The sequence below is a fragment of the Marmota monax genome, unplaced genomic scaffold (assembly GCF_021218885.2).
Source record: "Marmota monax isolate L192 unplaced genomic scaffold, Marmota_monax_Labrador192_F-V1.1 WCK01_AAM20220418_F8-fsc00025, whole genome shotgun sequence".
NCBI lineage: Eukaryota > Metazoa > Chordata > Mammalia > Rodentia > Sciuridae > Marmota > Marmota monax.
In genome coordinates, this window is record NW_026691950.1 from 11,218,340 (window position 1) to 11,228,368 (window position 10,029).

Here is a 10,029-nt window from a genome sequence, read left to right on the forward strand (position 1 = left end):
TATATTACATTTTGTTTATCCATTCATCTGTCAGTGGATACCTTTCCTTTCATCTTTAAGCTAATGTGAATAATGTTACTATGAACATAGATATACAATCATTGGTTTGAGGTTCCCACTTTCTAATCTTTGAGTTATATACCAAGAAGTGGGATTGCTGTGTCATATGACAATTCTGCTTTTAGTTTTTTGATGAACTGTCCTGTTGTTTTCCACAATAGCTGCACCAATGTACATTCCCACCAACTGTGCACAGAGGTTCTAATTTCTCCACATCCTTGACAACATTTGTTTCTTTCTTTTTAACAAAAATTATCCTATGAGTGTGAGTTGGCATTTCTCTGTGGTTTTGATTGGTGTTTTCATAATGATTAGTGGTGCTGAGCATCCTTTCATGGAGGTCTTGCTCATTTGTATATCTTCTTTGGAGAAATGCCTGTTCAAGTCTTTTGCCCATTTCTAAATTGTTGTTGTTGTTGAATTTATATTCTGGATATTGATCTCTTATCAGATATATGATTTGTAAACATTTTCTCCCACTCTGGGTCACCTTTTCACTCTGTTGATTGTGTCTTTAGGTGCACAGATGTTTTTAATTTTGATATATCATTGGCATTTTCCTCTTCCTCTTTTGGCTCCCCTGGTTCTCAGGGATACGGATTGTAGGGAAGAGAAGACCACCACACAGCTCTAATAGCAGGGCTAAAAGGCCATGCTAAAAGACCACCATGGCCTACTGCAAATAGACTTTCAGAAAAGTTTCAAGAATTATAAGGCTCCTTGCCCTTCCCACAGATACACTCATGATGCAGAATTGATTTAGCAATAATTCTGCTTTAAGCTTTGGGGTAGCCTTGGTGGTTGTTATTGGGTTGTCAGGAAGATCATGACCATTACTGTTGGCCCAGAACCCACTGAGTGCACACAAAGGCCACCCCTAACAATGGGAAACCAATAGACGAGAGGTCTCCTGAGCATGCAGGGCAACACTAGGACCATTCAAGGCCAAAACAATGAAAAGGTTATGATGCCCCACTCCCCAAAACGTATCAAAGAAAACCAAGAAGTCATAAAATAAGTCCAAAATTTTCTGATTTTTCAGAAGACAATGATTTCACAGTTTCTTTTGAAATACTCAAATCTATTTTTTTTTAAATTTCTTTCTTTTAAATAATCTGAGTTTTTTAAAATTATTTTTTAATGCTCCTGCATTGCCAGTGCCCTAACCCATTTTGATCCACCTGTTGGAAAATCATATTAATATCTAATATTGATCATATGCTTCATATGCTGTGCATTCTGTGTGTACTATGTAGAAGAACTTATTTAATCAGGTAAGTCCCATGAGTCATCACGGTTACAGCCTCCAATTTTCCAGTGAAGAAAACTGAGGCACATTAATTTGCCTAAGATCGAAAAGCTAGTAATAAGTTGCAGAACCAGGTTGGACCCGGAGAGCTCGGGTCTACAATGCAGCCTTTGACCTGGTGTGCATGGTCCACCTGGACCAACTTGTCTGTCCAGCCCCTGCCCTTGCCTCTGGCCCTGGCACTAGTCACATTAGTTAGCTGCTGGAATTTACCACCCATTTCTCCCTTTTGCCCTTCACACCACTCCCTTTGCCTCCCTCTGGCCCTCCTTCCCTGTTGATCCTGACCCATCCAGGATTCCCCTTGAGCATCTCGTTTCTCCCCCTGCATTTGGGTTAGGTGCCCTTCCTCAGTAAGACAGCTCTCATTGCCTTTGGCCATGTGGAATTGTCACTGACTGCTTGTCTACTGCCTAGTAGACGGAGTGTCCCTTAAGAATGGAAACCCTAGTTTTAAATCTCTGTGTCTAGCTGGGTGCGGTGGTGTGCGCTTGTAATTCTAGTGGCTTAGGGGGCTGAGGCATGATCATGAGTTCAAAGCCAGCCTCGGCAGCTTAGCAAGGGCCTAAGCAACTTGGCAAGACCCTGTATCTAAATAAAATACAAAAAAAAAAAGTAGGGGGGAACTGGTGATGTGGGTCAGTGGTTAAGTGCCTCTGGGTTCAATCCCTGGTACAAAAAACCAAAACCAAAAACAAAAAAACTCTGTGTCTCAATGTAGAGAAAACAAACACCTGGTACTAGTGCTTCATTGCTTCATTAGTACCTGTTGTTGAGCAAGGGAGAGCCTGGGCAAGATCTTGGCAGAACAGAAATAGGAGCAGTGATCGCAGAGAATAATTTGTTCCCTGAAAATGTTGTTGCTACCCTAAGCAGACCCTGAGCAGCCCGCGTCCTTGTAAATGAGAGCAGTACTGAATGGGATGGGATAAAGGGTGTGAGCTCACCTCTCCAGGCCTGGGGCCAGGAACACGTGCCCTATATACCTGAAAAGACAGCTCTGCCCCTCAAAGCTCAAAGATAGGAATGACATAATACAGATCCTTCTCGGGGTTACATCCTGACTAATCCATTATAAGTGGATAATATTATAAATTGAAAATGCACCTGATATACCTGACCTTCTGAACATCCTAGCTTGGCCTAGCTCACCTCAAATGTGCTCAGAGCACTTACATTAGCCTAAAGTCAGGACATCGTCTCTCACAAAGCCCATTTTATAATAACATCTTAAATATTATTGAATATGGTACTGAAAGTGAGAAGCAGAATGGTTGTATGAGTACTGCAAAGTACGGTTTCTGCTGAAAACATATCACTTCCACACCATCCTAGAGTTGCGAAATTGTAAGTCAAACAATCATAAATTAGGAGCCATCTAATACAGAGGATGGACCACAGTCCTTAAGGTCATTATGTAGGGTCAAGCAAGGTAGGCACCACGCAGGAGTGGTGGAGGGATATAGAGGCCCAGACCACGCGTCAGAGCCTAAGCAGGGAAGGAGGGCATCTGTGTGGGGACAAGGACGGGGCTTGTGCCAGCTGTAGGTTTTTGGGATCCAGGGCATAAACAAATGAGCAAAAATATTAAGCAATTAAATGATTAAATATATGAATATATCTTAAATTATATAAAATAATATATAATGTATTGTGATATATTATAAATTTATAATATAATCAAATATATATATAATTGGAGTCTGGTTCCAATAAATGTTAAAGAAGGGAGTTTTCATGGAAATCTTCTCCTTTGCTTTAAAAAAAAAAAGGAAACTAACTTGCAAAGATTGTAAAAATGTATGCAATCCCAGTAAGATTAATTGTATTTATATAACATGGAAAAGGAGAAAACAGAATGAACTCTGTGCTGTTGTATTGGACTTGGAAGGACCCAGAATGCATTTATGGTTTTCAATACCTGTAGATCACTATGGAAATGAATATATATGTGAAGAGAAAACAAAGATAGGATTTGAAATCAAATCTGTGTAGCTCTTCTTGCTGTTCTATGCCACCTCCCTCCACATACTGCCTCTGCTGTGAAATTTCCCACCTCCCCACCACAGGTCACCAAAGCCTCCAGCCCAGCTCTCACACACTTGGTGAGCCCCCCAAGCCCCCTCCATCCCCAAACATTCATATCATGCTGCACACAGCTCGTTGCACACTACCTCACATGTTTTCATCAAACAGAAGGCAGGGCTCCTCTTATCTGTGTTCCCAGCCTCTCCTTTGCAGCCACACACATGCTCATGGTCTTGCTGTCAATGTTCACCCCACAGACTCCTCCCTGAGGACATGTGCTGATCTGAAATGCTCTCCCTCAATCTACTCTCCTCTCTGTGCTAAGGCCAAGCTTTGAAGAGCCCCCACCACCTCTTTGGCATTCCTTGGGCATAGAGCTTTCACTGTGACATAGGACCCAGTGTTGGAACAGTGTCTCTTCTTGCAACAAGAAAATCTAGTCCTGCAGAAATGAAACAAAATGTGCCTGTGAATATGTTTTAAAAACTAATGAAGAATAATGTTATATAAATACAATTAGCCTTACTGGGATTGCATACATTTTTACTGATCTGTTTTGCAGGTTAGTTTCCTTTAAAAAAAGCAAAGGAGAAGATTTCCATGAAATCAGTAAGGAAAAAAAAAAATTGACCTAAAAAGCGCTATCATCTGGAGGACTTCCTAGTGTTTTGAGGAAGGTCCCTACTAGGTGTTCCTCCCCAACTTGGGGGTGGTGTGCATGTGTGTCGGATAGAGCCAGGGTAGGAGCCTGGGCAGGGGCAAAGTACTCTGAAATTGCCTGAGATTCCACCTGGTGGGGGAACCAGGCCCTCTTACCTTTGCTGGGTAGTTTTTCAGTGGTGTGAGGCCTCTGGGACAATCCACCTGGGAGCTATTTCTCTGGCTCAGCAGCAGATCAGGAAAATTCCCATCTCTCTCCTGAGTCCCACCTTCTGAATAGGCATGAAAATCCCCCTCCTCAGAGTTCATTCAATACATCCCCTGCACTAATGAAGACGTGGGGAGCAGATCCCCAATCCTGAGAGCAACCTGTGGGCATCCTCCAAGGAGAGCACACCACAGAATGGCACTTGTTAGCATCAATGACAAATCTGGGCTGGTTTAGATGGACAGAGGCTCCCTTGAACTTCCTCTTTCTCTTGCCAAAAGCCAGGATGGTTTGTTCACCTTTGGGCTGCCAAGTCAGGCTTACCGCACCCCTGGATGTTGTTTTCCTGCAAGCAATGGGAAAATGAGTTTGCAGCCAGGGAAGGGAAATCAACAAGGAAATAAACACAGGGTCACTGTACCTTCAGGCTATCATTAGGCCAGGGACATTTTTTTAGTGGGACCAGTTTCTAAATAAGCAGGAGCTGCTGACCCACGGGCCCCAGAATCCTGGGCATTCTTATATTTTTGAATATGCAAAGAAGTGTGCACTGAAAATTGTATCAGACAAACCAAGCAATTCTGACTTTTTCCTCACACCTTGCCAAAACTTTCAAAGGTTTTCCATAAGGCAGTGTTGTCATAACTGAACATTGGCCACTGTTTGTAAACAAAAAGAAAGAAAAAAACTAACATATTTATGGCTAAGACTTTGTCTAAGATATAGAATTATTGTTTATATAAGGGTTTCTTCTGCTCCCTCTTTGACAACATCACCCTCAGCAGCAGTAACGTCTTGGCTAACAGTTATTAGACATTTTACTGTTTTCCAGGTCCTGTGCTAATTATCTGTATTATTTCATTTACTTCCTAATGCCATCTTAGAATGATCACCCCCATCATATAGATGAAGAAACTGAGGGTGGGAGGGGTGAAGTCACTTGCAAAGTGACCCAGCTAGTTGAACATTTACACATGGCATTTCTGGAAGTTTTGTGCTTTTCCAAATCTTGCTTTTCCTAGTGGTTGGCTTAAGCACTTCTGGTGGCTGACAGTTCCAGTGATTTGCCAAAAATTGTGCTTGAAAAACTGTTAGCCCTGGCAAAGGAATTCTTTTCCGTCATGGAAGTAGGACCCGTGTCACCCAGGTACCCACTGGCCTCTCTAATCACAGCTGCTGCTGCTGACTGCTGGGTCTCCACCACAATTCTGAATTCCACACGTGGATGCTGCAGATCCCTTGGCCTCTGTGTGTGTTTCTGCCATGGCCTGATGGCTAGTTTGTCCTTTTGACTTTAGGAATCTAATTGTGACAAGATTCTTTTAATCAATAATCCACGGAATGGATTAAAGTAAGTCCCACCTGGAAACTTCAGCTTGCCAAGGAGAAGCCTGCACATGTGTTCTCAGTCCTAAGGGCCAACTTTGACTTGTTTTCTTTATTGTCCTCGTCTGTACTTCCAATTGTGAGCAATTAGCTCGCCTTTGCCGTGGCCGTTACCCAGGGCAGCTGGCTGCTGGTCAAAGACAAGTAAAACAGTCCTTTAGGAGGCAAAGTGATGCCCTCCAGTGGGACCCAAGTTACCATTTGCATAAATATGCGAGTTATGACATTAGAGAAGTTGTCCCCCTGGTCACCTTGGATTTGGTCTGGTGGAGCTTTGGGATATTTTGCCTTAAGGCCACACAAGTCTTTTAACTTGAGGTTGGTGAGATATTTTTTCTCATTGGAGACTAAAGACTTATGTACTGAATTTAGGGTAACAAAAAGGAAGATCAGAGGGAGGTTGGGCCTTTAGTTTAGATGCTATTTCACTTTTCTTTCCAGTGTTTTACCGCTAAGTGCCCTCTCTAGGAATGTTTATGGACTCTGATTCTGGAGATTTTTTTTTGTTGTTGTTTTAGTACTAGGGTTTAAACCCAGGGGCACTTAATTACTGAGCCACATCCTTGGTCCTTTCAAAAAATATTTGATTTAGACACAGGATCAGGGTCTTACTAAGTTGCTTAGGGCCTTGCTAAATTGTTGAGGCTGGCTTTTACCTCACTATCCTCCTGCCTCAGCCTCCTGAGCTACTGGGATTACAGGCGTGTGCCACAGCGCCCGGCATAGTTTTTTGATGAGGGAAGGCAATATATATCAGTCACATGCACCTCTTTAACCTTATCAGATGAAATGAAAGAACAAAATGTGGGAAAGGAATGGAAACTGTCCACCTAATGGAAACTATCAAGTTCCTCATCTGCTTCACAGCTTCTCATCACTGGAGAACAATGACAGGAGATTTGGGGATGCTGGATGTTTGGGGTTTTCCATTCAGAAAGGTAAAGGACATGGATTTGATTTCTCCTTCCTCTCCTGTGAGCATCTGGATAGGTACTGATTGATTTGGTTCCAAGACTCAAGTCCATTCTGGGAAAGACAAGAAACACGCACGCTTCCAAAAAAATGTTTTTTTGCACGATCATGTAACCAAGGCAGCTGACTGTTTAAAACTGGAAACGGAGAGAAGTCACGGATGAGAAACAGGACGTATTAATTTAGACTTACAAATGTGCCCTTTCCAAAGCCAGAATTACTCACTGCTGGCAGTCCTCTGCATGGAGGCCAGAGTCTGGTCAAACTCCATGGCTTTAGAGTGTCACTTCCACTTGGAGTGGGACTTTCCAGCGAGTGGTAAGGCTCCAACTCAGCAATGTCCAGATGCAACTAAAATCCTAATCATGAAGGAAAAGCAAATGGTTTTCGCCCAGAAGGCAAAATGGCCCCTTCTTAGAGGGTCTCAGAAAAGTGACATGCCCAGCTAACTGCACAGAAAATTGGTGTATTTTGAGGGAGGGGTATTAAATCTGGGAAATGCAAAATCACAGAGGAGGCACTTCAGTGTTCCAATCGCAAGAAAGAAATCAGAACCCAATGGACTGGAGATGGGGCTTAGCGATAGAGTGGTTGCCTAGCATGCATAAGGCCGTAGGTTCAATCCCCAGCACCCAACACCCCAAATACCACCATTACCACAAAAGAACGCGAGCTACCTTTCTCTCAGGCCCATTGTCACTCTTATGTGAAGTGTGGGATAAAAGTGGGTTTATTATGATAGCAGGTAGAAGTTGATTTATTTGAACCATTATGGACGAATCCATTTCCTTCTCCACTTTAAGCCTATGGCTTGGTTTACCTCCCTATAGCTGTGGTGTGATTGGCTGTGAGGTGTGCAGGGCCCCATGGTGGCTCCAGATACCATCTCTGTCCCAACAGCTCCCATATGGGTTTCTCTGGTTCAGAGTTCAGAGCTCCTTCTGAGTTTTACGTGCCTCGCAGGACCTCACCGTGATCTCAGACTGCACACCCACCCCCCAGCCAATTCCTCATTTTCTCTTCTTGCCCCTCCTCCTGTGTTCCCATCATGGTGCAAGGCCCTCTCATCCACCCAAGTGCTGCAGCCTGTTATGGTTTGGTGCGAGGTGTCCAGAAAGCTCACATGAGACAATGCAAGAAGGTTTGGTGGAGAAATGATTGGGTTATCGTCTAAGCCCAATCAGCTGGTTAATCCCTGATGGGATTAACTGAAGTGGTAGGGTGTGGCTGGAGGAGGTAGGAATTGGGGCATGGCTCTGGGTATATATTTGTATCTGGAGAGTGGAATTTCTCCCTCTGCTTCCTGATCACTGTGATGTGAGCTGCTTCCCTCTGCCACCCTCTCCCGCCATGATGTTCAGCCTCACTTGAGCCCTGGGGAATGGCCTTCTATAGACTAAGACCTCTGAAACCATGAGCCCTCAAATAAACCTGTTCTCCTCTACAGTTGTCCAGCTCAGATCCTTTTAGTCACAGCAGCGAAAAAGCTGACTAAAACACTCTGACTCATCCTACACATGTCCTGATCCCTCCTGCAAACTTTAGAGCAACTTTGACCACTGCCCTAACCCCACAGCCACGTGGTCCAGCCTCCATTCTCTTTTACCTGACTTCCTGTGGTCCTCTCCCCATGGGTCCCTGCTCCCCTTCCCACCCCTAGTCCCTCTGCCAAATCCACACTCCACATCCCAACTGGACTAGACTTTTAAAAAGTAATTCTGATTCTGCCATGAGCCTATCTGAAGGCCTCAAACCTCTCCATCGTACTCAGGATATGTCACCAGATCCCTTAATTGGCCCACAAGGTTTGGCATGAGGAGCCTCCGCTGGCTTCTCCAACACCACCTCAGTTCCCTCCCTGCTCAGTGCAGTGGGGCTCTGGGCTACCTGCTGGTGGCCTCTTACACACCCCCAGCTTTCCTCATCTCCCAGCCTTGGCTGTTCCTGGGCTGGTCTATTCTGACCTCCACCCCACCCACACACAAACTCTCTTCCTGCCTAACTCTCATCTTTCAAGCCTCAGCACCAATTTCATTTCCTAGAGATACTCCCTGCCCTCATTTCCTTTGTACCACTTAATATGGCTTGTATGTGTATTATTTATTTGTCTATTTGCTTAGTATTGAACTTACAGTTAACTAACCCACACCTACCCCTGCACCTACAATTAGGTTTCCTTCCATGAAGGAAGGAAGAGGGTCTGTTTGGTTCACAATTGTCTGTCCAGAACCTGGTATATAACAGGCTCTAAATTTTTAATATAGAAATGAGTAACTGAATGAGAAAATCTTTTATCATCTCAATTTCAGTCATTTAAGGAACTTGAGGTTTTTTTTATACAGCTGTTGAGAAGAACTTACATCTTGTTTAGATGCAGGTACAGAAATGGAAAATTAGCAAGTAACTGCTGTCTTGGAGAATCTACCCAAGGCTTCTCTTCCAAAATCCCAATTCAGTTGTTCCTGGAAGAGTTTTGTTCCATGGGCCAGAGAAGGAGAGAAGGAGTAGCGAGAGCCCCAGATGGCACACGCTATGCTAATATATTTCTGGTTTTCCATGTTAGATTTTGTAATTCATTATTCAGGAAAACAATAGGGCAGAGGGAAAAATTGTACTGGTATAAAAACTTTTAGTGGCCCACTTTGGGAAACCAAATATCAATTTGCTTTGGAACATCAGTTTATGGGGGGGGGGAAATGTGTTCCAAATTCTAACAACTAACATACCCATCCCCAAATCACTCAGAACAAAAACTGAGCAGAGTGTTTGTCTGTTTTGTATTTCATATGAATTTGCAAAAATACAGTGACTCATCTCCCAGCCACACACCCCCAACTTTCATGTTAATTGGGGTGCTGGTTAACATATGTTGGACAGCATTGGGAATGCCTACAAGATAATTTATTCACACAGGGATTATATTTATTTGGGTTGAGGCAGAGCCAGGAAACATTTATTTTCTTGTCCATGTTAGGAAGGGACTTCCTGTATAGGAGGGTGGTGCAAGAGGGAACCACTCTTTTGAACTCTCCAAATTCTGGACTTGCTCCTCCCTATAGGAGGAGTAATGAGATGAGGATACGAGGAGTAATTGGTGAGAGGAGGGGTTTCTGACCAATCTGAAAGATTAGGAGTCATTGGCCAATCTGATTGGTGAGACAGGGGAAGCATGTTTTACCAGGTGCTATACTGAAAAAGCAAAGACCCCCTTCTGTCTTCTCTCAGATCCTATGTGCCTGCCATGTTTGGTGGGCAGGGAAGAGGAGGAGCCTGACCAGTCTCATCTCCCTGTTTTAAGTCAGCCACCTATTGACAGGGATGCCAGGCCAGCTGAGACATGTCTCTGTTCTCTTGCTTCCATTTCCCCGCCTTTCACTCTTTGGTGCATTATCAGACCCTTATGGAT

At 43.8% G+C, this 10,029-nt stretch overlaps 1 protein-coding gene across 2 annotated transcripts in view; it reads right to left on the bottom strand.

Annotated features, from left to right (window-relative positions):
• Lnx1 (ligand of numb-protein X 1) overlaps nt 1-4,465 on the bottom strand; it is a 168,353-nt gene extending 163,888 nt beyond the window's left edge. For both annotated transcript variants that reach the window (XM_046461173.2, XM_046461092.2), the window contains exon 1: nt 4,214-4,465. The gene's annotated coding sequence lies outside the window, so the exon portion shown is untranslated. The remainder of the gene's footprint in view (nt 1-4,213) is intronic.
• Between the last annotated feature and the right edge of the window lie 5,564 nt (nt 4,466-10,029).